This window comes from Mustela lutreola, chromosome 14, assembly GCF_030435805.1.
Source record: "Mustela lutreola isolate mMusLut2 chromosome 14, mMusLut2.pri, whole genome shotgun sequence".
NCBI classification, from domain to species: Eukaryota; Metazoa; Chordata; class Mammalia; order Carnivora; family Mustelidae; genus Mustela; species Mustela lutreola.
The window spans coordinates 49,097,744-49,123,457 of record NC_081303.1 but is presented as its reverse complement, the minus strand read 5'-3'; the positions used below and the strand labels follow the sequence as shown (position 1 = coordinate 49,123,457).

The following is a 25,714-nucleotide window of genomic DNA, read 5'->3' as shown; positions in this document are numbered from 1 at the left end:
CCGTGTTGCTATTTCAGTCCTGGCCACTGTGGGCAACGGCCCGACCCTGGATTCTGGGAGCACATTCTACCTTTGCCAAAGCACCTTCATCTCTACGAATCCACAATGTCCCCCTTGCAGCCCTGGGTAGGGAGTTAGGAGAGAGACTGGCGTCAGAGGTCGCAGAGGTCGGCTGCGTCCAGGCTTGATGCCCTCCCAGCATGCTGGCTCAGGAGGCCTCTGGCATCTGCCCCTTGCCTCTGGGACCACCTCCTTGGAGAGCGTGCCTTCTGTTGATAGATGCAGGACTTCCAGAAACTTCCACACACTGGCCTCCTATTGAGGTGTTTGAGAGCATGGGCCCAGGTTCAGAATCTGTCTGGCCAAGGGCCCAGATGACTGGCCCCCTGGTGACCATAGAGCCTTTGGCAAGTTAGTGGGCCTCTCGGGTCTCAGTTTCCCTGTGTGTGAAACAGTGCTAGGGTCAGCCCCCGCCCCACAGGGCTGTAAGAAGGGCAAAGTGATCACCGTGTAGAAGATACCAGAAGTGGCAGGCGCCCCAGTAGTCAGCACTTGCTCAACAAGTGGATCGCGATTCTGAAACACAGGCTCGCACGGACCACAGTCCCCTCTATGCACGGAGCTCTCCAGGCCTGAAACTCTTCCTCCCCGGCCCGTGGTTTGCTTAACAAATATTTACTGTCCGCTCACCACGTGCCTCTGGGGTTGGCCTTCTGTGCGCTGTGTGAACAAGACAAAACGGCCCCACGCTCATGGACTTGACAGCAAATGCACAGAGGAGTAAATCAGCGTGGGCAGCGCAGGAAGCGCAGGGGTGGGTGCTGCACCCAAGGACAAGGGGCGAGCCCTGGTGTGGGCGGGCGAGCATGAGCCACTCTCCCTGGCCCAGCATCAAGCCCGGACCTGAGGGATCCGTAGGAGCGGCTGCCAGAGCTGGACGGCAGGGAAGAGTGTTCTGGGCAGAGGGAACAGCACGTGTGAGGGCCCTGTAAGGACAGGGCTGGAGAATTAGTAGGACCCAAGGTAGGGCTGGGCCAAACTCCCGGTACAGCGGGAGGTGTGGAGAGGCTTGGTGATGCAGGAGCAAAGACGGAGCGGTTGGCGGGGTTCTACAGCCATGGTCGGAGATGGGAGATGCTGGTGCCTTTGGCAGAGAAGGGGCTGTGGATGGATGGAGCTAGAAGGCGGGGCCTGTGCCGAAAGCCTGCAGAGCATCAGGGACCGCTAAGCTTGCCTGAGTCCGACTGCAGGGAGGCTGCAGGGGGATGGCTTTGAGGGTGGTATTGAGGCTGACTCCCTGCACTGCGGCAGGAGTCCTGGGTAGATGAACGTTCCCGAACACTCTCTTCTGGACATGCCTTTGCCTCTAAGAAAGACTTGGAGTGTTCACCTTAGAACAAAACAGAAGAGTCTGGAAAATGGGTTCTTCTCAGCACAGAGCAGAAAATGACTCCGCCTCCCTGCCCTAAATTCCAGGCTTCCATCCCCCAGCATACACCGTCTGCATCGGGAGGGCTCCTGGCTCCACCACCTGGTGGCCGTGGGCTCTTGGGTAAACTACTGAAATCTCTCTGTGCCTCCACTTCCTCCTCTGCAAAATGGTCATAATAGAGTAGTGCTCCTCCCATCGGGTAATCTGAGGCTGGCAAGAAATTGCACTGAGCACTCTGGAAACATCCGCCCTACATCCAAGGGACAAACACTTGCTTTCCCCGGCAGTCTGAGTCGCAACAAGCTCATCAGCCCCTAAGGCCTGAAAGCTTTCCTACACAGGCCACTCCTCAGCCCCGCCTCCACCATTCTGCGCTCCTGCACTTGGATTTTGAAACGCAAGTTCAGGGCCTGACATTTATCCCTGTTAAATTTTATTTTGTTAGACGCAGCCCGTGGCACTGGCCTGTCAGCTACCTTTTAATTTTGATGGAGAGAGGCCCCGTGGTGCACATTAAATTCATCTTTGTGGCCACAGAGGCATCTACGGAGGCTGCTTTTGCTATTCTCTTGCCTCCTGGGGAGTGGTCCCTGGCCTGGGGAGGTGGAGGCAGGCGCAGCCTGGGGCTGAGATGGAGCTGGGGTGATAGCCCGACACTGCCTCGGCTTGAGGATGTTCTGGCACAACTGTCCTGGTCCCTTCTCCCAAGTCAAGTGCTGGCTTTGGGTTTCTAGGTATCGGGCCAGAGGGACAAAACCTTTCAGTGGCAGAGGGGCGGTATCATGGACCTAGGGCTTGGGCCACAGCTCCCCTCTCTCTCCAAAAAGCCCACTCACTCCCTTATGGTCCCATCTCTTTCCAAACCTCTCTGCCACATTCTCTGACCTTAGATCGGAGAAGGGTGTGGGCCAGAGGGAAAGAGATGTCCAACCCAATAAAGCCTTCTTTGCTGTCTTATTTGCATAGTGCGGGGGTGTGCTCAGGTGCCCTTGAGTTTAATTGCACACTTGCCCCCCAACACACACATGTACTGTTTCTTTACTGATCAGAACAACCTCTTCCATGTTGGTTGGGGAATTGTGCTCCGTCCGATTCATCTCTCTCCTCTGAACTTTTCCAAAGCCCTGGTCGCCACCTTGGAGCCAATCTCATCGTACCAGAGGTGCGTAGCTTTGAGGTTCCCACTCAGCTGCACGCAGGAAGGAGCCTTCTTCTGGGGGCATCTCTCTTCCTAACTTCCTGGGGGCGGGAGGTTCTGCCATCAGGCTGACAGCTCCCAGGGCAGAGCTGTCTATCTCAGGAGTTCTCTTCCCGCTCTCCCAACACCTACTGGGCTCTGCTCACCAAGGGAGCTGAACTTGAAGGTGACCCTGTCACTTAGCAAAGGCGTGCAAAGAGAGCCAACCCTAGAAGGCCAGGGAGGCAATGGCCCATTGATTCCGTGGTCCTCTCAGACTCCAGGGGATCAGGGAGAGAGGGACACTGTCGGACACCAGGCCTGTGTGGCTGCTGTCTGGGCCAGACACAACATGCCTTTGGTACAACTGAAAGACTTAACCAGATTCCAGAACTGGGGGACACCTTGGTCCAGGGCCCACCACCGGTCTCCTTTCCCGGTTAATGCACTCCTTGTTCTCCGTGTGGTGAGGTATTTTTCCAGGTGGTATGTTCTAGGGAGAATTGAATTTCCCTAACAAGCAGTCTTCCAAATAAGTAGGAGTGAGTGGGGGAGGCGACTCCTATTAGAGTCTAACATTGGTAACCACATATTAACCCTTGCTGGAGCAATCAGCCCTCACTAAAGATTAGGAAAGAATGTTCTGGAAGGGGGTGGTGACTGGGTGGCTCAGTCCTTAAGCGTCTGCCTTCGGCTCGGGTCATGATCCCAGGCAGTCTCTGCATTGGGCTTGCTGCTCAGAGGGAAGCCTGCTTCTCCCTCTCCACTCCCCCTGCTTGTGTTCCCTCTCTTGCTGTGTCTCTCTGTCCAATAAATAAATAAAATCTTAAAAAAAAAAAAAAGTTCTAAGGGCGCCTGGGTGGCTCAGTGGGTTAAAGCCTCTGCCTTTGGCTTAGGTCATGATCCCAGGGTCCTGGGATCGAGCCCCACATTGGGCTCTCTGCATAGCAGGGAGCCTGCTTCTTCCTCTCTCTCTCTCTCTGCCCGCTCCTCTGCCTACTTGTGATCTCTGCCTGTCAAATAAATAAAACAAAATTAAAAAAAAAAAAGATTAAAAAAAAAAACAATAACAGTTCTAGAAAGTATCCTCTTTTTCAAGTTTCCCATTCCTCAAACAAACCGTGGTTAATTTTCTCTGCCAGTCTGGTCTGTCTTGGAGAGGACTCTGGGAGAGGGGCTGAGATGGAGGACAGAGAAGAAATATACACCCTCCCTTATATTGTACAACACTTCCCGTCTTTTCCAAGCATTATCACCTCCATACGCCCAATGTTGTCTCCGTGCTGTCGTTACACACCGTCCCCCATACAGCTTCCAGCGTGGGCAGCCTGTGCGGATGACGGGTATGATCGCTTTGCAAAGGAAGTGATGACTCATCCCAGCTGCTCCTGATAATGGAGTCCAGGAGGAGAAGGAAGGAAGTTCTTCCTTTTGTCTAACCTTTTGTCTTCCTTGTGTTCTTACAGCGGTGCTCAGCTGTACCTTGCTGCCAGTGTGGCAAAAGACCTAGAAAGCACAGCGTATCAGGAAAAGAAGGAGCCCTGGGGTCTGACCTGGGGAAGTCTTGGAGATAGGGAAGCACCTCATTGTTACTTGGACTGATGGGCAATGTAAAGACGAATCGGGAGCTCCGTGTGACTCCCGTGGAGAGAAGCAGGCTAGTGGATAGAAGGGAAAAGGTTGAGCTCCGTGGAGAGACAGCAGGTGATGAGTGGGCAGATCAACCAGCGGTGACATCGCTTCCCACCCAGAGGAGGTTTGACAAAGTCTGGAGCTGATTTCGCTTGTCACAGCTGGTGGGGGGGGGGGGCGTTCATTAGCATCTGGTGGGCAGCGGTGGGGGGTGCCACACTATAGCCTCCAGTGTTCAGCGACGTCCCTCAACAAAGAATTCTCCAGCTCCTAATGCCAAAATGCCCAGATCAATGTTGTGGAAAGAACACAGGCTTGGGTTTTAGTCTCCAGTGCCGGACTTGAGACCTTGGGCAAGGGACTCAAGCAGTCCTGTTGGCAGTACTCTCATCTGTGAAATGGGATAACAGAGCCGAATTTGCTGGTCAAAGTGCCATTCACGGGGGGGTCTTTCCATACGGGGCCTGCTGTTGAGGAGGGGTCCACTGTGCCTTGGGGTGCCTGGTATTATAACATGAGAGAGATGCTTCCTCTAACCAGTAAGGCCTGCCCATGACTGCGTAAGAGCACCGGGGAGGCTTGAGTTGTAAGGAATTTTCTGTCCCTGGAAATGCCCAACCTCCGGCCGGGACGTTGTAGAGGGTTTTCTCAAATAGGTGGGGAATGGGCGCTACATGATGTGACGGTGGCTTGGTTCTTCCATTCTGGCAATTTTCGTCGGGGGGGAATCCTGACATCTGCTCTGTAGTCCAACACCGCTGTGAATCTAGCCATGTCCTATTCAGGAAACCAAAGAACTGATGAATGAGTCTGGTCAAAGTCCTACCAGAGCCTCAGTCCCCATGTCTTCAACAGCGCCCTCTCCCGCCCTCTCCCACCCCCGGGTTTTGGCCTTTAAAAGAAGGTGGGAAACTAAACAGGCTTCCCAACAAGGGACACAAAGGACACAAGGATCGGAAGATGATCCAGGCAGATGGGGAAGTGCTCTGCTTGGGAAGGGGGAGGCCGACGGGCGCCCGGGGAGCCCTGTGACAGTTGAGGCATCTTCAAGGACATTAGCCGCTGTTCTCTGCCTCCCCAGAGGCCAGAAGGAGGAAAGAGCTTCAACGGTAACAAGAGGAAGGTAGGACTGAAGTGCCTCCCTGTCAAAAAAGCCAGGATCTATGACCCAAACTCAGCAAAGGAGGGCGGCGTCCCTGCCCCCACACTGTGTGCAGAGACGCTGTCTGGAACCTCTGGGGAGAATCCAGCAAATGGCTGAACCACCTCCTCGGGTTGGAGTCAGCATCCTCCATGCTGATCCGTCCATACAGTCTGGAGGGGCCAGACCAGGAGGAGAGATGGAGGCGAGGCTGAGTGGCAGTAATCCACAGAACTCGGGCGGGAGGCCGACGCATGTATTTAATTTTACAGTTTATTCAGGGCACGGTGAGGGACACTAGGGTTCGCTGAAGGGTCTGCTTTGGCTTGAGGGCATCCCTTTGCCCCTGGCTGTCACTGCCAGGCTGCCCCGAGACTGGTCATCCTTTGCCTACCTGTGAACTGCAATCACTGTCTCCTGGTGCAACTGAACTTGATTTTCCCTGATGCTGCTTGATGTCTGCTGCCACCTGTCCCCCTGCCTGGCCCATGGCACCGCAGAGTGTGTGTCTGGGTGGGAGAGCGATCCCACAAACCTGGGCGATGCACGCTGCCCCCATCCTCTCTCACCGCTCTGCCCACCCTAAGCTCCAGCTGAACCGGACTGTTTGTGATTCCCGAACATTCCCGACACCCTCCCGGCCCAGCCCTTTGCTCCTGCTGCTTCCCTGCCCCAATACCCTTCACACCCCAGCCACACTGATTCTGCTCGTGCTTCCGGACTCTGGGGAGCACAGCTGATTGCCAGATCTCTACCCACTCTGCCGCCTCATTAGCAATATGTTGATTTTGCTAGGATAAGGGAGATCAATGTGCCTTCCTAAAAATATTGATTTTTTCAAGGTTCCCTTGTTTCTAGGAGTGATGATGTGACAGTTCAGGCCAACAAGATGTAAGTAACATGAATTCTTTTTGCCTGAAAAGGTGAAGGCAGAGCTGGAGCATGTCTGGCTTGTGTCTTTTGCTTTTCTCTGTCTTGCTCCCTGGAAAGTCTACGACGTGATGCCGGAGTGTGGAGTACCCAGCTTGCATCCCATAAAGGCCACGTGTGAAACATATGGGCTTGTGAGACGGAAGGGCTTCGTTTCTGGGTGGCTTAGTGGGTTAAGCATCTGCCTTTGGCTCAGGTCATGATCCCAGGGTCCTGGGATGGGCCCCTGTGTCAGGCTCCCTGCTCAGCGGGGAGCCTGCTTCTTTCCTTCCCTATGACCCCCACCAACCTCCCCCCTCCCACCGCCCAGGCTCATGCTCTCTGCCACTATCTCTTTCTCACTCTGTCTCTCTCAAATAAATAAGAAAAAAAATCTTTAAAAAAAAAAAAAAAGAAAAGAAGGGCTTGGGTTCTTGAAGATGTCCCTGAAGCCGGCACTGGCTTCCCTCCACATTTTTTGTTACAAGAGAAAAATAAACCCCTTTTGTTAAACCTCAGTAGTCAGGTTTCTGTCACATCTAGCCAAAGGCAGTCCTTAGTGATGCAAAGGCTCATTTTGAAAGCTGTTCCCTGACAAACCATAAGAGACTCTTAATCTCACAAAACAAATAAACTGAGGGTTGCTGGGGTGGGGGGATGGGGGGTTTTAGGGAGGGGGGGTGGGATTATGGACATTGGGGAGGGTGTGTGCTATGCTGAGTGCTGTGAAGTGTGTAAACCTGGCGATTCACAGACCTTTACCCCTGGGGCTAATATATTATATTTTAATAAAAAATTTTAATAAAAAAAAGCCGTTCCCTGCATTTTTAACCACCACCCCCACACACACTGGGTAGGCTCTTTCGTACCTCTGAGCTCCTTTGCCTCTTTTTTTGCTCATTTTTTCTTTTTTAAAATTTAAACTCAATTAGCCAACATGTAGTTTATCATTAGTTTTTATATCATGTTCAATGATTCGTGAGTTGTGTATAACACCCAGTGCTTATCACATCTCGTGCCCTCCTTAATGCCCATCACCCGATTACCACATCTCGTGCCCTCCTTAATGCCCATCACCCGATTACCCCCATCCCCACCCACCTCCCTTTCTGCAACCCTCAGTTTGTTTACCAGAGTCAAGAGTCTCTCTTGATTTGTCTCCCTTTCTGATTTCTTTCCATTCCGTTTTCCCTCCCTTCTCCTCTTGTCCTCTGCACTGCTACTTATATGCCACATATGAGTAGAACTGTATGATAATTGTCTTTCTCTGATTGACTTCTCTCACTTAACATAGTCCCACCAGTTCCATCCACATTGATGTAAATGGTGGGTGTTCATCCTTTCTGATGGCTGCGTAATACTCCATTGTGTATATGGGCCACATCTTCTTTATCCATTCATCTGCTGAAGGGCATCTCATCTCCTTCCACAGTTTGGCTATTGTGGCCATTGCTGCTATGAACATTGTGGTGCAGGTGCCCCTTCTTTTCACTACATCTGTATCTTTGGGGTAAATACCCAGTAGTGCAATTACTGGGTCATAGGGTAGCTCTGTTTTCAACTTTTTGAGGAACCTCCATGCTGTTTTCCAGGGTGCCTGCACCAGCTTGCATTCCCACCAACAGCATGAGAGGGTTTCCCTTTCTCCACATCCTCGCTAACATTTGTCATTCCCTGTCTTGTTAATTTTAGCCATTCTCACTGGCATAAGGTGTATCTCATTGTGGTTCTGATTTGTATTTCCTTGATGGCATCACTTGGCTCTTCGTACTACTCCCAGGGAAGCCAGCTTACTCTACTGAACATGCTCATTGCGTATTTGTCTCAGCAACTTCAGTGGGAGCACTTTGAGGGGCAAGGAGTGAGTCTTCCTCTCCCCAGGACCCCCCCCCCCCGTGGTAGCACTGACTTAGGAGATCCCTGGTAAAGATTGCTGAGCAGCATCAGTTAGGCATTGGATTCTTCCAGATCTACCAGACCTGTAGCACCACTGAGGGCTATTCCATGATGATCCCATCATGGGCCTCTCCACAAACTGCCCATGCCCCCTGGATGTGTCCCTCAGTCTATCTCCAGGCCAGGAATCCTCCAAGGCAATGAGGCACAGGGAGAGGGAGGGTCTCTCTCTCTCTCTCTCACACACACACACACACACACACACACACACACTTCTCTTCTAAGGAGCGAAATTAGGAGAGCAGATGGTTTCCTGAGAGTCTCCCCCCTCGTTATCCTCTGCAAGACTGCTGTGTGAGGAAAGGGCGTGTTCAGAGGTTTCCTTACATCCCCTATAGACCATAGACTCAAGGAACACAAGAGGTCGTCTGGTCCAGTCTCTGGCCTTCAGGTCAGAAAATTCTAGGTCTCCCAGAGCTGAGAAGATGCAAGGTATCTCTTCAACCAACAGGCAGACACCAGCCTATAAGAGGGGCCTGGGGTGAAGAGTGGTTGAGGTGGCTCTGAGGCTTGGCGGCATGCTGCCCATGTCATGAGGGGTCAAGTGAGGTTCTGGTCTGGGGTCCAGAGGATGTCTCCTTGAAGGGTCTTCCCCTCCTGCAGGACCTGGAGCTCGAACAAGTTCTACATGTTTGTCTTGCCGCTGATCTGTGAGCTCTTCAAGATAGGACATGTCTTAGTCATACTTGTTTCTTCCACCTAACAAGGTATTTGACACAGAAAAAGGTGCTCAATAAATACTGGTGGGAGGGAGGGAGGGATGAAGGCGGGGAGGAGTGAGTGAGGAAGGGAGGGAAGGAAGGATCCCTTAGATGAAGTTGTTGGGCAATTGAGTTGCCGACCAGCACAGCCTGGCCCTCCCTCATCTCAGCCCAACCTTTCTCTGTGGCCCTTATCTTTGAATGTTGTCCTGATTTTGGTCCTTCATTCTTCAGGCCCTGGCTCGAGTAATACCTCCCCTCCATGAGCTCCCCCCATCCATCCCGTGCCCCAACAGCATGTTGGTTCCTCCCCGACGGTATTTAACTGACCGGATTGGGAGTCTCTGCTCTTCTCTCCCCAGCAGTGGATGGAGCTACCTGTGGATGAGGATCAAGGCCTGGTTCAGGGTGCCCAGCTTTGCCAGGTCAGAAGGTGGCACAGCAGGGTAGCTGAGATGAAGGTTAAGGTGAGACATCTCCATCCTGGGATGAGGAGGGAGGGGTGATTGGGTGGAAGAAGGCTGCCTTGGTGGAGGACTGGCAGCACCAGGGCAAATACGCCCTCAGGCCAGCAGGAGCATGCCATCTGGACAGACTTGTGTTTCATAAAGGAAATGAAGTAGTTCCTGGCACTGGAAATTAGAACCCAGCCGGGGAGCGGGATGGAAAATACAGCTCCACTGGCTGCTACGGGGCACTGTGGAACATAGGATTGGACCTCAGTGATCTCCTAGCCGGTGGCTCTTACAGGGAGTCCCTGGATTCCTATGTGTCCTCAAAGACCATGTCAATCATTTCTTCCTTTCTTGAAATCTTCCCAAGCTGACCCCCTCACAGAAGCCTTGTGAGTCTTTCTGCCATGGTCTCCATCTATAGGGGGGTGGTGGCGAGCAGGGACAGTCATGAGGAATGACCAGAAGACTCCAGACTGAATGATTCACCAAAACCAGACCTCTGCCAAGAGCAACCAGAGGACTGCTCTGATAAAGTTGGTTGGGTTACTTCAGGAGCACCCTATGGAAATTTGCAGAAAGCTTGAGATGGTCATTAGGCTTTGCAAAATCCCAGGGACTGTAATGGTTCACGTGATGCTTGCCTTGATGTTCGTGGTCACCGTGACTCTCTGGTCTTGATGAACAAGTTTGTGTGTGTTTTGTTTGCAGTGTGTGTGTAAGAAGTGCAAGCGTTCATTGTAGAGTTCAGGGCTGTGGTTGCAACCGTACCAAAGCTGTGCCTGTTCATGCACTTGTTTTGGATTTATGTATGGGTGTGATTGCATGTTGTGTCCTTGTTGGAGATGCTGCTAAATTTCATGGAATCATACTTGTTAAAAAGTTCTGAGTACCCTTGACCCACTAAGTTACATTAATTTCAGGTGTAGGACACAGTGATTTGACAAGTTTGTAGGCTACGCTATGCTCACCACAAGGGTAGCTACCATCTCATGAGATCATACTTTTCTTCCTCATTGGATCTTTGCATAGGGGAACTGAGTCCTCTCCTACCCCAAAAGGAGCAGAGGCCTTCCCAAGATGGGTCCAGCCGTCTCTCCCTGAGCCCAGCCAAGTAATGTGCACCCCCTGCCCCTGCGCCTTGTCCCTGACTTCTTTCTCCAGCCCTAACACAGCCAAGGTCCTTAACAGAGAACAGGAAAACAAAAATCAGGTCACCAGATGTGTTCCATTCCATCCTCTCCCTCCCCATCCCTTCTTACCACAGGGCAATAAATTCTGACTATGTATACAGCAAGCACCTGGCATCTTCCAAGCCCAGTGGTGCCTGCCTGGGGACAGACCCAACTGAGGCGGAGCCTGGGGAGACCACACGAGCCTACCACACAGCCCACCCATGTCTCTAGCACCAAAGTGTAGCTCATCTGCTTTGTCTAGACAGCCGAGGCCGACCCAAGAATGATTTTTCCGGTCTGACCGAAGGGCGATAACGTTTGTGCCAACTGTCATGCCGGGTCTCCCTCTTCCTGTGTAGACCTTGCCTGTCTGGGTTTGGAAGGAGACCGAGGTCTCCCAGGCAAGATCCCTGTCTGGATACTGGAGGAATGAGAGAGGGACAGCCCTGACGAGCTTGCGCACAGGGCTCCCTAGAGCTGGTCCCCACCTGGAGGCCAGAAGGAGTGTCTGGGTCTCTGGAATGAAGCAGGCATCTGGGATTCTCATTAAAGAGTGTTTACTTGTCTATTTGCATGGCAGGTTAACAGCCCACAGCAGCCCACTTCCTGCCAGGGACTTTCAGGAACAATGTCTCCAAGCCAGCGTGGCCCAGCCTGGGCATGAGCCCACCCCATCGCTCCCTCCTTCCCTCCCTCCCCACATCAGCCACGTGGACATGACTCACGCAGGCTCTCAGAGCCTCTGCCAAGAGCAGCCAGAGGACTGCTCTGATAAAGTTGGTTGGGTTACTTCAGGAGCAGGGAATGGTCCAGAGGGCCTTTGGAATCCCGTGGGCCCCCATTTCTTCCTCCCACTGCGGTTCCTCAGGTGGCCCACCACCCAGACCCACTGAGGCAGGGGACTAAGATCTCCTTACTCTGGAGTAAGATCTCCTGAGCCCCCCAGGAGGTTCTCTCTTTCCTCCAACAGCATGCAAGACAGTCAGGGACCACTGTGGGAGGGCACTGGATTATTACATAAATAACAGACACCTAGCGCAAAACACTCACGCAGCCCATCTCGTTTTAGCCTCATGATCTCCTTGTGAGACAGTGATTTCTCCCATTTCAAAGGAGAAAGAATTGAGAATAAGAAGTTGAAGTGAAGGCAGAAGGCAGAGCACAGAGGATTATTATTATTATTTTTTAAAGATTTATTTATTTGAGGGAGAACAGGGCGGGGAGGGGCAGAGAGAGAAGCAGACTCCATGCTGAGTGCAGAGCCCGATGCAGGGCTTGATCTCACGACCCTGAGACTACAACACTGAGATCACGACCCTGAGATCACTACTTGAGCGGAAACCAAGAGTTGGATGCTTCACCGACCGCACCACCCAGGCGCGCCCAGAGGATTTTTAGGGCAGTGAGTGGAGCTATCCTGAATGATACTGTAGTGATAGATGCAGGCCATTAAATATTTGCCAAAACCCTGGAGAGTGTCCGACAGACCCCAGGAGTGAACCTGAAGGTAAACTGTGGACTTTAGGCAGCTGCGATATGCCGGTGCGGGTCCACGGACCTGGAGAGTGAAGGAGGCTGTGCATGGGGCGGGGCGGGGGGGGGGGGCGGGAGTGATGGGGGGCTCTTTGTATGAGCTGCTCAATTTTGCTGTGAACCTAAAACTGCTCCAGAAAAGGTCTACTTTACAAACAACCAGGAAAAATAAAACGATGAAGTGCCTTGTTATGATCACACAGACAGGGGTGGGCTGGGTTCTGAATAGGGGCTGCCTGCTCACACGGTCTGTTCTCACCCGCCGAGGCGCCCCCCGTCAGATGGGACAGGAGACCTTAATGAGTCAGGCTGCCCTGGAGGTCCTCTAAGGCTAATGTCCTCGGTCTCAGAGTTTCCCATGTTCTCGACATGCCGTTTGAGCCTCTGAAGGTACTTGGAGACTTACCAGTTAACTGTCTTTGCCCATTGTCACTCCTCAGCCCGGCCTGTCACCTGTGCGCCCCACCCCTCCCACGAGCCCAAATTCTAAGAGCCTCGAGCCTGGACTGTCTCTGTTTTCTGAGCTTCCAGCACAGTCTGACACACAGCAGCAGCTGAGAAAATGCATGGGTGCAGGAGTGAGGAGGAAGGAGTAGGAGGGGAGAGAACAGGCAGGAAAGAGAGGGAAGGAGTGGGGTTAAGGCTGGGGTCGGGAGGAGAAAAGGCTTGGCCTCCTAGGTTTGATCTCATCCCCCTGTCCTCCCGGGGCCTGGAGAGTCCTCTCCTGTTGCTTCCTCTCCCCGACCCCCGCCTGAGACTCGAGGAGGGCTTTGGCCTGAGCCCTGGCCATCCCCTCCAGGGACTCCTCATAAAGTCTTTAACCCCTGGATGGAAGACTGCCCCATCCCCTTTCCACAGAATGAATGTTATTTGGGCAAAAGAGAAAAGGAGAAAAATTGAAGTGGAAAAATCTTTGATTTGGAAACTCAGCTGACTGCCCTCGTTTGGAATAAAAGCTCCTTCAGCCTCTGGCCGCGTGGCAGGAGGCTGAGCCAACAGTAACACCGGATGCCGGGATGCTGGGAGGAGGAGGCCTGGGGACCCCGCTGAGGGACCGCCAGGGCCCTATGAACTTGGCGCCCGGGAAGACCGTGAGGGGGGTCATCTCAAGGCTGAATCTCAACCCCTTGCCTCATTAAGACAGTGGTCCGTCATCCGGTGGCTTGGGCCGAGCACTGTGCTGGGGGCAGGAAAAGGAGGGGAGGCCGATCCTGAGGGAAGCCAGGCCTGGGTCTGTCTTCTCTCCTCAGCACCGACCTCAGTGCCTGACATGTGGAAGTTGCCCAAAACGCTCCAACTGGTGGGGCGGGGAGGAGTCATCTTTGTCCAGAGGTTGAGAGGAGACGAGGCCCATACCCTCTACTTGCTCCCAGTCTAATGGCAGAGAAAGAACAGATATAAAGAAAATATGGGATCGAAAGGTTGAATACCACATCAGATACGAAGAATGTAAGCCAGGTGCTTATTTTCAGGGCCTGGACTGCCTAGCTTGGAAGTGGACAAGGTTAACCGGGAGCCTTCTCAGAGTCTGTCTTACGTGGCCTTCAAGGAGCCGCTGGAAATTACTTGGCTGAAACGAGCAGGTATCCAAGTGGAAAAGGACCCTCCTGTGGAAAACTGGGAGCAGGAGAGCAGGGAGCTGAGGGGACCAGGCAGGACCGGCGCTCGCTGGCCGGGACAGGTGTCTGACAGCTGTGTGCAGGGTTGGCCGTGTGTGAGCGAGGCTGGTTTATGCTGGCTCCATGGTCACCTGGGTAGCAGGAGACAGAGAAGAAGGTGTTTTCCAAACCTTAACATCATCTTCCGGGTTCTTTGCTTTCAGCCTTGGTTGTGCTTTGAGGGGAGACAGAGGGAGGCCCAGACGTGGAAGAGCCCAGGGCCCAAATGGACTTCCACAGAAAGGGCCTGTGGACGAATGAGGGAAAATGTGGAAACACACAAGAGGAGGTCGGAGGCCTGGGGCCAGGCTGGGCTTGGTATGTTTGGTTGTGCAAGAAGAGAACAGGAGATCGGGGCCACTGTTGAGAGGAGGCAGAGGGAAGTATAAAGAGACTCATAAAAGAGGTTGGCGGGGCCGGTGTGTGCCGTGATCCACTACCCGTGTGCAAAAGGCTTTCAGTATAGACCCGAACTGCCCTTCGGGCTGCTGGAGCAGGGCTGGTGGTCCTGTCACATGGGAGCCCGCCAAGCGAGGCTTTGGAGCAGAAGGGAAGTGAAAAGACTCGAGTCTATTCTGGTTACACTTTTCTGGCAGACGACAGTTTCTGCCCAATATCCGTTCTCTCCTTCCTTATTAATGAAACCACAGTCTGTCGCCCAGAGACAAGATGACATCTCCCAGTCTCTCTTGTAGGTAGGATCAGCCACGTGGCCCAGCTCCAACCTATGAGGACTCTGCAGAAGCTGCTGGAGGGTTTGTGGGAAAGTCTAGTTTTCCTCATAGAGACCCCCCTCCGTTTTGGGGTCATTTTCTTTTTCTTCTTCCTTCCTGGAGCAGGTGATCGGCAAGCAGTGGGGAGGCTGAAGTGAGGTGTGAAGGGTGGTGGGGCAGCCGGGTTGGAGGACCCTACCTCGGGCAGCTGGTTCCCGTGAAATCAGCCTGCAGCCCCAGCAATGTGGGTCCAGCAGTGGCCGCAGGAAGCCATCCCACCTGAGCCAGCAGCCTGCGCCCAGGCAGTGTCTGCTTAGGAAGTAGGGTGCAGCTCCCAGGGGCACGGCAGCAAAAGAAACACGTCAGAGGGCTGGGGCATTTGTTATTCCAGCCCTGGCCCCTCTGTCCACTGGTGACAGGGAGGGCAGGCCCTCCACCCAACAGATTCTGTCCCCAGAGGTGGTCCAGCCCCCAGACAGGGAGGAGGCAGGATGGGGATTCAGCGGGGGGGTCCTGTGGCTGGACTGAAGGGGGGAGGAAGGGGTGCAGGGGGTGATGCTACTCCCCCACTCCTTTCCCACATGGGGACCACCGTGTCCATCCCCCCTCCCCAGGCTGTAACCTACTCATTTTCATCTTCTTCTGATTAAAGGACAGAGAAAGGAGAGTATGGTGGGCAGATCCCCTGGTCGCTGGTGGCTCCCAACCAGGTCATCGTGCTCTGTTACAGCACGGACTCCTGCCCCCACCACACCTGCACACTTGCCCATGGCTTCCCGGCCCCACCCCAGCCACTGGCCATGTTCATGGTTCCAGCACATCCTCAGAGGTCTGTCAGAAGACTTGGGTTCTCCTGTCCTGCTCACTCACAGACCTTAGCGGGAGACATCATGCCTGCTTCAGACTTCAGTCTCCCCACCTCCCCCAACCCCACCCCCCCAAAGAGAAAAGGGTTGCTCCATCAATGGCTCCCAGGGACCAGCTTAGGAAGGCGTCACCAGTCCCCGCACTGTTATAACAATGGCTGTCATTTACCGGCTACTTCTGTGCGCTAAGCGTTTTTCACATATCAACTCATTGAATCCTCACGATTACTTAGGGCAAGTATGTCCTACTATTCTTTTTTTTTTTTTTAAGATTTTATTTATTTATTTGACAGACAGAGATCACAAGTAGGCAGAGAGGCCCGCAGAGAGAGAGGGAAGCAGGTTCCCTGCTGAGCAGAGAGCCCGAGAGCTCAATCCCAGGACCCTGAGATTATGACCTGAGCTGAAGGCAGAGGCTTTAATCAACTGAGCCACCCAGGCGCCCCAAGTATGTCCTACTATTATGACCTTCACTTATAGATAATAAAACCAACAAGTTCGGAGAAGTTAAGTAGCTTATCTGAGGTTCTTCAGATCCCAAGTGGCAGAGCCTGGATTTGAATTCGGGCTTGTGGTCCAGAGTCCAGGAGCCACATCACTCCACCAGGGCTGCCTGGGCGATAAGAAGAAGGTAAGGAGCGGGAGGAAGATAAATGTGTGCACATAGGAATACAGATGTGTGCACACACATATTTTAAAATATCTTTGTGATGCTGCGTAAGTTTAACGCTGACTTTCTCAGAAAGGACTGGGATAGTTCTTTCATGTTAAGAGTGAGAGAATAAGTTTTTCATATTGTCTATGTTAAAGTGTCCTTTCCTGAAATGACAGAGGAGGGTTTTATTTGTTTAACTAGCAAAATAATAACTAATAGCCCGTTATTTTTTTATATTATGTTTCCCGCTCCTGCTGCAGGTTGTGAGAGACTGTGAAATTATATAAATCGAGGAGTTTCTGGACTATAAGAACTCAAAGTCCTTTCTGGGTTAAATAGTCTAAGGTCTTCAGCCTCCAGATGAGGTGATTCAGGCCACATGCTCCTCCCACTCCCGCCCCAATATTGGGCCACGCCACCCCGGCGCCCTGGTTAGCCTCGCAAGAGGGCAGTCATCCAGACGGGCCTGTCAGGACGTGCCTGCTTGAGGCTCAGCAAATATTTTGATCTATGAAGAAAGTTTCCTTTCCTGTCCTGGCCTCAACTTTAGCTCTAGCTCTTCTGTACTTGTCCACCTCTTGGGATAGATGCCACAGAAAGAGTGTTAAATTACTCTTTAACTGGGTGGAACTATTTTATTTGAGGTCAGGCCCCAAGCATAACCTCCTCTCTGCACCAGATCCTGAACACGTACCACAGAAGACCTCGCTCTAGCCTGAGCGCTGCACCTAAGAGGAAGCAAAAGGCAAAATTCTGGATTATCTTGAGACTGTCTGTTCAAACTAACTGTTCTCTACTTATATGGATTCTGTCAAAGCTGGGAACAGAACCAGCAGTACTGGGGGCACTCCGTGGTGCTTTCTTGGAAAGGAAGCTGGCAAATGGGGCACCAGGGTGGCTCAGTGGGTTAAGCGTCTGCCTTTGGCTCAGGTCATAATCTCGGGTTCTGGGATGGAGCCCCACATGGGGCTGTCTGCTCAGTGGGGAGTCTGCCTCTCCCTCTTCCTCTGCTCCTTCCCCCTGCTTGTGTTCTCTGGCTCTATCTCTCAGTCAAATAAATAAGTAAAGTCTTCCAAAATTAAAAAAAAAAAAAAAAACAGTTGGCAAACACTTGCAGGTTTTTAAATTTTTATTTGTTTTTTAAAGATTTTATTTATTTGAGAGAGAGAGAGAGCATGAGCTGGGATGGGGGTGGGGGAAGAGCAGGGGCAGACTCCCCCCGCTGAGCAGGGAGCCAGACCGAGGGCTGGATCCCAGGACCCTGAGATCATGACCTGAACCAAAAGCAGACACTTAATCGACTGAGCAAACACTTATTGGGTTGTTTTTTTTTTTTTTTTAAAGATTTTATTTATTTATTTGACAGACAGAGATCACAAGTAGGCAGAGAGGCAGGCAGAGAGAGAGAGAGGAAGGGAAGCAGGCTCCCCGCTGAGCAGAAAGCCTGATACGGGGCTCGATCCCAGGACCCTGAGACCATGACCTGAGCTGAAGGCAGAGGCTTAACCCACCGAGCCACCCAGGCGCCCCCAAACACTTGTTTTGAAGCTAATATAGAATAAGCAATTCAGAAGAAAAAGAGTTTGTCAGCCCTATATTGTCATTTTTTTTTCCTTACTGGAAGTTTCATAGTACCCTATGAAGGAGGAAGATGTTTGCTAATGTGCACATAGTGACCAGAAATATTCTCCTTCTTTTCTTTTTTTCTTTTTATTTTTTTAAAAGATTTTATTTATTTATTTGAGAGAGAATGAGAGAAAGAGAGCATGAGAAGGGGGGTGTCAGAGGGAGAAGCAGGGAGCCTGATGTGGGACTCAATCCAAGTTCTCCAGGATCATGACCTAAGCTGAATGCAGTCACTTAACCAACTGAGCCACCCAGGAGCCCTCTTTTTTTATTTTTTAAAAAAGATTTTATTTATTTATTTGAGAGAGAGTGTGAGAAGGGAGAGACTCAGAGGGAGAAGTTGACTCTCCACTGAGTGGGGAGCCTGATGCAGGACTCGATCCCAGGACCCTGCGATCGTGACCTGAGCCGAAGGCAGATGCTTAACCACTGAGCCACCCAGGCGTGCCCCCCCCCCCACCGCTGCCCCCCCTTCCCCCCGCTGCCAGGGACATTCTTAGGAGGGGCGGCAGAAGCCACAGAGCTTCTCCTGCTGTGGGGTCTACATGCCTCTAACCCAGCAAAGCACTACACGCAGTAGGGTGGACTCCCCACAAACAAAGTAAAACAAAACAGATTTAGGGTATTTGTGGAAAGTGAAAGGAATCTCTTTCTTTCTGTCTGTCTCACAAACACAGCAACAGAAAACTGATGAAGGCTACCAGTCTGCCAGAAATCTCAGGAATTAGAGGCATAGGACACCAGCGTTCCGGTTTTCAAACCAGATGTGAGTTGGAATGGGGTGTAAGAAAGGAGAGAAACAGTTGTTGACTATGTCATGTGGGGACCCCAATGAAAACATTCTTTCATCATCAAATGAGCTTTGTCAGCTTCGCCACTCCCAGGGAGGTTAAAATACAGAAAGAGGAAAGAGGGGCTTGATCATAGGACATCTCTGATTCGTTTGCTTGGAAAGACCCAGGCGGAGGGCCTGAACTGGTCAAGGCATCCAGCTATCAAACGCGGTTCTCTCTGGAGATGGGGTTTTAAGAAATGTTGACGTTGGCAAAGTGGATTGCTCCATTTAGAAAAATGTTTGCCACTATGGTGGTCCATTAGAACACCAAGAAAAAGAACAAGAGAAAAAAAATTTACTGGCGAGAGCTCTTATTAACCCACAACCCCACAATGTCAAAGCAGCAGCAATCGACTTGCAAATTAAAACTGGTGATTTATATTTTCTGAGCTTTTTGCAGGAAGGAGGGTCAGGGAGGGACTGTCTGCTTCTTATGGGTGGGTCCAAGGAAATGATTTCTGGTCTGGATACAAGCCCAGAGTTCGAATAATCAATTACTCCCCCTCAGTGCCATAGCCTCTGCCACTATAGTGTTTCCCTTCAGCCTCCACGCAGGGGACAGAAAGCTTTGCTGTCTGCTCTACACGCTCGGATGATCCTGCCTAGACACAACTTTCCCCACAGCTTTCCCTTCCAGCACTGGCCCTCAGTGCTCATCTTTTCTTCCCAGCCGTGCGGCCTGACGGGGAAGTCCGCATGCCGTTCCGGTAGGCTGTCTGCACAAAACACAGGACACCGAGTTAAATTTGAATTGCAGACAATGAATACGCGGGACGGACTTATTTAAAAATTGTTTATCAGGGGGCACCTGGGTGGCTCAGCCAGTTTAGTATCTGGTTCTTGATTTCGGCTCAGCTCATGGTCTCAGGGTTGTGGGATGGAGCCCCAGGTCGGGCTGTGTGCTGAGCATGAAAGCGGCCTCAGATTCTGGCTCCCTCTGCCCCTCCCCCTCCTGCTCGTGCACTGTCTCTCTCAAAATATATAAATAAATAAATAAATAATTGCTTATCTAAAATTTTTAATGAATTCCGGTTTAACAGGGTATTCCGAATTTTCTTCTGCTAAATCTGGCAATCCCACCGACCGGGATCCCCTTCCTTGCTTTTCCATGGGCAGCCCCGCCCACTGAAACCTGGTTTCTGCCTCCTCCTCTCCAGGGATACTGCTCTCCCCAGCTTCCCCCAGGGACCTGCTAAGGACCAAACCCAAAGGAGGTGTCCCCAGGCGTTACAGCAGGGAGTTTTCTGGAACATTCGCCCATCGCTCTCAGTGACCCTCCACTTACGGCAAAGCTGTCTTCTCTCTTGGCTTCTTGTTTCTTTCATCTTTCACTGACAGCCCTTCTCAGCTTTCTTGGTGCACCCTCCTTGTTACTTCCGCTCTTACGAGTTTGCTGTTCTGCCGGGTCCTGTCCTTCGGCCTTCAGCGATCTCTACACACAGAGCCCTGTTTGCTACAGCATTTCTCTCTCTGCTCAGACCGCCCTGAACAGCCCTTGCCTGTTCATCCGTCATCCTGGCTGTGGGGCTTCTGAGTCCATCTCCCAGAGCAGCCTTCCTGCCCTAGGCCTCCAAGGAGACGGGCTCAGCTGCCAGAGAAGACAGGGGTTTCTGAAGGGGTCAGAGCGCCAGGTCCTGCGGGACTGATCGGCTGTGAATTATGGATGTCACATCCCACTCGGTCCCAGGGCTCCCAAGCCAGAGAGGGTGTCCCTGCCTCCTCTCCTTCCCTGATCGGCCCCTTGTCCCTGGCATGGCTTTAGCATGCACTTCCTTGACAGTAGGTGCATTCTTGTTTTGCTTTTGTATTTTGTTGTTTTTAAATAATCATTATTTCTACACCTCCTCCCTTCTCCATCTGACTAGGAGCTCCTTGAGCTGAGTCCTCCTTCATCAGACTGTGCCCTGCTGGACAGCAAGGGCTGCTAATGCCCCATGGGGAATGGTTAGCATATAGGTATGACTGTGTGATTATGAGGACTGAAAGGGGGGGGGGGAAGAGTGACAAAGAGTTTTTTGAGGGAAGAATCGGGAGACTGTGGGGGAGAGGAGATACTCAACCCGCTGCAATCTGTCATCTCCACCCAGCAGCCCAAAAAGCTGCTCTCCAGGTGGCTGGTCTTCTCAACTGCCTACCCAGATAGACATTTTTCAGTACTTACTAGTTTGGACATCTCTAATGCATTGGATTCTATGGGTCACTCTCTTCTGCTTTTTTTTTTTTCTTTAAAAAAATAATGTTATTATATAACCGATGGCAGTAGTTCTCAGTCATGCTTCCATGGCACATTCTAGTGGGGGTGAGAGGTGTGGATGAAGTAATGAGCTAATAACATGGTAAGTGGTTATAAATGTTTAAATAGAACAATGACTGGAACAAGAAGGGTGATTGAATCTCTTTTGTAAGTTGACATTTATAAGGTGACTCAAGTGAAGAGGGGGAAGATATCATGGGGCTAGCTGGGGGAAGTGTGCTCCTGAAAGAAAAAAACAGCAGGTACAAATGAATGAAGAGGGAGTGTGCAAAGGCACCCAGGTGGTTGAATCAGAAAGAGGGTAGGAGATAGGGCACTGGGGTGGCTCAGGGGGTTAAAGCCTTTGCCTTCAACTCAGGTCATGATCCCAGGGTCCTGGGATCGAGCCTCACATCAGGCTCTCTGCTTAGCAGGGAACCTGCTTCCCCCTCCCTCTCTCTACCTGCCTCTCTGCCTACATGTGATCTCTGTCTGTCAAATAAATAAATAAAATCTTTTTTTAAAAAAGAAAGAAAGAAAAAAGGGGGGAGCAGGAGATGAGGCCAAAGAATCAGCAGGAGTGACTGATCGTGCATGGCCTCGTGAGCCTTTTGCATCCATGCCATGTGAGCTAAGAAGCTGTTGGAGAATCTGGTGGTGGCTCAGACAGGAGTGTCCTTCTAGAGACTGTGATAAATGGTTAGACTCAAAGGTACAGCTGACAGGCTTTGCTGTTGGGCTGCATGTGAAATGTAACAGAAGGAAAGATTAACTCCAAAATTTTTGACCTGAATGATTGGCAGGCAGGGTGAACACGTCATTTATGGGGAAGGCTACAGAGAACCCAGATTTGAGAGGGAAAACCAAGTTTAGTATGAGACTTAAGTTTATAATATCCATTTATGATAAGTAGGTCATTGAAAAGAGGAGTCTGATGCAGGGCAGGGGTTGGAGATGGGGAGGTAGATTTGGAAGTCATCAACATAGAAATGATATTTAGAGCCATGGACTTGGTATATCATGTAAGGGAGTAACTATAGATAGGAAAGAGGTCAGAAAGAGGAGGAGGAACTAGGAAAAGAGATCCATCTCTGGAGCTTCCAGAGAGGTAGGAAGAGAGATGATGAGAGTGACTTCCCAGAGACCAAGGGAAAAGGAGGTTTCCAGAAGGAAGGCATGGTGGGTTAGTGCATCTGAGGAGCTACGTAAGATAAGGAACGGCTGTGGGGTCCAACAGTGTGGAGGACACTGGGGCCCCTGACGACTGCTTCAGTGGAATGGTGAAGTCCAAGCCCAACCAGACAGGAATCGAAGGAGAAGATGAGAGAGCAAATTTAGGTAACTCTTTGAAGAAGCTCATTGTACAGGACAGAGAAATGGGGCAATAGTTACAAGTAGAAATGTGAAATCAGGGAGAGATTTTAGGTTTTGTTTTTTAAATGGGAGGTATTATAGGGTTTGGGGCCATTTCAACTCTACCTCAACAATAACATTACACTCATGTACTTACATAGTCAGGCAGGATCTGCTGAATGGAAAGGCACAAGTTTATCCCTCACTGTAGCCTAACCCTTGTGCTGCATACCTCACCCAGTTCTCCCGGGAGGAGGGGCCATCCCTAGGAACATAATCAACAGGGTGGGTCCCAGACGTAGTAATGTTGCTTTATGTATTAATGTATTAGAATTTTATCACATCTACAGAAAATATATATTGTGTGATTTTAAAATATTTTCTAAGTACTTGCGGTGGTAGACATGCAGGCAAGAAAAGAGAATAAAGACTTCCATTTCTGCCCATACTAAGTAACAAGGGCTAGATTTATCCTCCTCCCTTAAATAACTAAAACAAGCAAAAACAGACAGAATATATGAAATAATGGTTTTCGCACTATGGACAACAGCAGCATAGAATAATGACTTCTAAGAGAAGGGAAACAAAGTGATCTCCGAACTAAGGGCCAGAGTTCGGAGTTTTGGAAGTCCAAGTTGGCCAGGCTCTGCAGGGAAGAGTGCTGGAGAGGAGAGAGCTGCACCCACAGACAGTTCCTGAGCCTTCACCTCAAGTCTCCCCCTAAGACTGATCAGCGCATGCGTGTGAGGAAACGACCGTGCAGAAGAGCGGGCGGAATGATCCTTGTTGCTCACACAGCTCAAGGAAGTAGTTCCGGGTCCCTCCAGCCGGAAGTGAAAGGTCTCCTAACTCACAGGGCACAGAGAGGCGTCACCTCAGAGGAGCATCACCTCAGGAATGGGGCCAAATTAGCCTTAGAATAAAAGGTTATTCTGGATTGGCTTATAGCTTGAAAGCAAGTCAAAGAATCAAGCTAGTCCTATGCAACTTAACCATATCCTAGAATAACTATCCAGCAACTAACAGTGTTAAATTGACAATGTCTGGCATCCAAATAAATCTTCCCAGGCATGCAAAGAGGCAGGAAAATATGACCCTTAATGAAAAGAAAAATATTTGAAACAGACACAGAATTGACAGAGATGATAGAATTAAGTGGACGAGAACCAGGCTACCACAGGCTACTGCAAATAAGGCTGCTCTTAGAGGTCATGTTCAAGTCTTCGTGCGAGGGAGCCCTCTGGAGCCCCTTCATTCATGGCACCAATCTCAGTCCTGAGGGCTCCACCCTCAGCTAGTCACACAGCCAAGGCTCCACCTCCTAACACCGCCTCTTTGGGCATCAGGATTTCAACCTGTGAGTTTGGGGGGAGGCGCACCAACATTCAGACCAGAGCAGGGGTACCTGGGAGCATGGCTAGCAGGGGACAGGGAAAATCGAGAGCCATCTCAGAGTCTGTCTGTTGCAAGGAAATGGCTGGGTTGTGCTGAGGACTTATGGGTATATACCTATTTTGAAACTCACCCAATTTACATGTGAAAAGTGTAGTTTTTGTGCATTAAGTACACCGCAGTGAAGTTGCAAAAAGCTAACAAACAAAAAAACTTGACGAGCCAATTATAAAATTAATATGGAAAGGCAAAGAGCCAAGTTCAGCCGTAACAGGAGAGTTTTGCCCTAATTAGATAGGAGGATTTGCTTTTAAAAACAAAACAAGGGCGCCTGGGTGATTCAGTTGGTTAAGCAACTGCCTTCGGCTCAGGTCATGATCCAGGAGTCACAGGATTGAGTTCCGCATGGGGCTCCCAGCTCCACAGGGAGTCTGCTTCTCCTTCTGACCTTCTCCCCTCTCATGCTCTCTCTTATTGCCTCTCTCTCTCAAATAAATAAATAAAATCTTAAAAACAAACAAACAAACCAAAAAACAAAAACAAAAACCAACTACCACAATTAAGACAGTGTGGTGTTCCTATTGGGAGAGACAGACAGTCCAGTGGAACAGATTAGAAAACCCAGAAACAGACCCACACATGTGGGAGTTGACAAACAACAGAGATAGCTCTAAATCGAGAGGGACAAGATGGACTTCTAAAGAAATGATGCAGAGACAACTGGGTATCCATATGGAAAAAAATAAAATTAGATATTCACTTCATAAATGGTCACAAAAATAAATTTCAGGTGGAGAAGATACCTAGATGTTGCAAGAGCAAAACTTTAAAACTTTGAAAAGAAAATAAAAATGTATAACTGTATGCCTTTTGTATAAATGTGTATCTTTATGCCTTCTGTGTAGAGAAGACTTTGGAAACAATGGAAACAGTGGAAAATATAAACCATAAAAGAGTAATCAATTTGATTGCCTGAAAATTATAATCTTGTGTGTAACAAGAAAACCATCTATTAAAGGAAAAACAAGCCACACAATAGGAGAAATTATTTGCAATATATATAACTGAACAAAGGATTTGTACCCATATTATATATTTTTTAAAATGTCCTGAGATCAGTAAGAAAATTATAAACCCATAGACAAATAATATGAACATATAATTCACCAAAGAGAAAACCCCAAATTCTGTATTTTTGTGGAAATGTTCTCAACCTCACTAGTAATCAGAGAATGCCAATTTGAAAATTAATAAGGCTATTCACACCCATCAGACTGGAAAAATTCAAAAGTCTGACAACACTGGACATGGCCAAGGAAATGAAAAAAATATGAACTTGTATTCTCCTAGTTGGAATGCAAACTAGTAAAACCATTTTGGAAAAATACTTTGGCAGAGTTGAAGGTTCACATAGCTTATTCCGTTGCTATGTACGTATTCTAAAGAAACTCGCACCGTTGCATAAAAAGACAAAATATTTATTTTAGCAATGATTTTCCTCCCTGTGAAGCTTAGCTCTAGCCGTTGAGTTTGGTTTGCAGTCTGCATACAGTACAGCACAGTGGTTAACAGCGTGGACTCTAGAAACTGAGTAACCCAAGTCCTGGTTCAATCACTTATCAGCTGTGTGACCTCAGCAAGTTACTAAACCTTTCTGTGCCTCAACTTCCTCATCTGTGAACTAGAGATTATAATTAAATGACCTCCTGTAGAAACTCTGAGGACTATCTGGGTTCCATGCACACTGTTTAGCACAGCCTAGCATTTAGTAAGCACCACGAGCATTAGCTATTACTGTATCTTAAGAAAAATCTGAGTAACTTGGTAAAGAGTTTTGAAAGCAGTATTACTCCTTTCCCTTCCTGCACAATTCAGTCCTGAAGCTGTTAGGTAAAGTAGAGAAAGGTAAGCATCCATGGGGGCGGGGGTGTTGGAGCCTGAACTGAGTGAGGAATGCTTTCATCTGTGCCTGGTGAAGGCCAAGTACTGGGTGTCTGAGCCCAGACAGGGTAAGGAGGGCATCCACGGAGCAGGGGATGACCCGCATGAGGTGTTGGAGTCCAAGCAGAGCAGGAAGGTGTTCACATGGGTAGAAGGAAGGCGGGATATGCATGTGGGGACAGCCCAAAAGAGGTGTTGGGGTCCAGGGGAGGGGGCATGAAGAACGCATTCATGAGTGGGAGGGTCTGTCATGAGGGGTCAGTCCAAACAGGGCACCTGGAGGCGCCACGTAAAAAAGCAGCTTGCATGGAGACTCAGAGCCCGTGCATGGTGA

At 50.3% G+C, this 25,714-nt stretch overlaps 1 long non-coding RNA gene across 1 annotated transcript in view; it reads left to right on the top strand.

Annotated features, from left to right (window-relative positions):
- The window catches only part of LOC131815143 (uncharacterized), a 48,405-nt gene that overhangs the window by 6,017 nt on the left and 16,674 nt on the right, over nt 1–25,714 (top strand). The window lies entirely within an intron of this gene.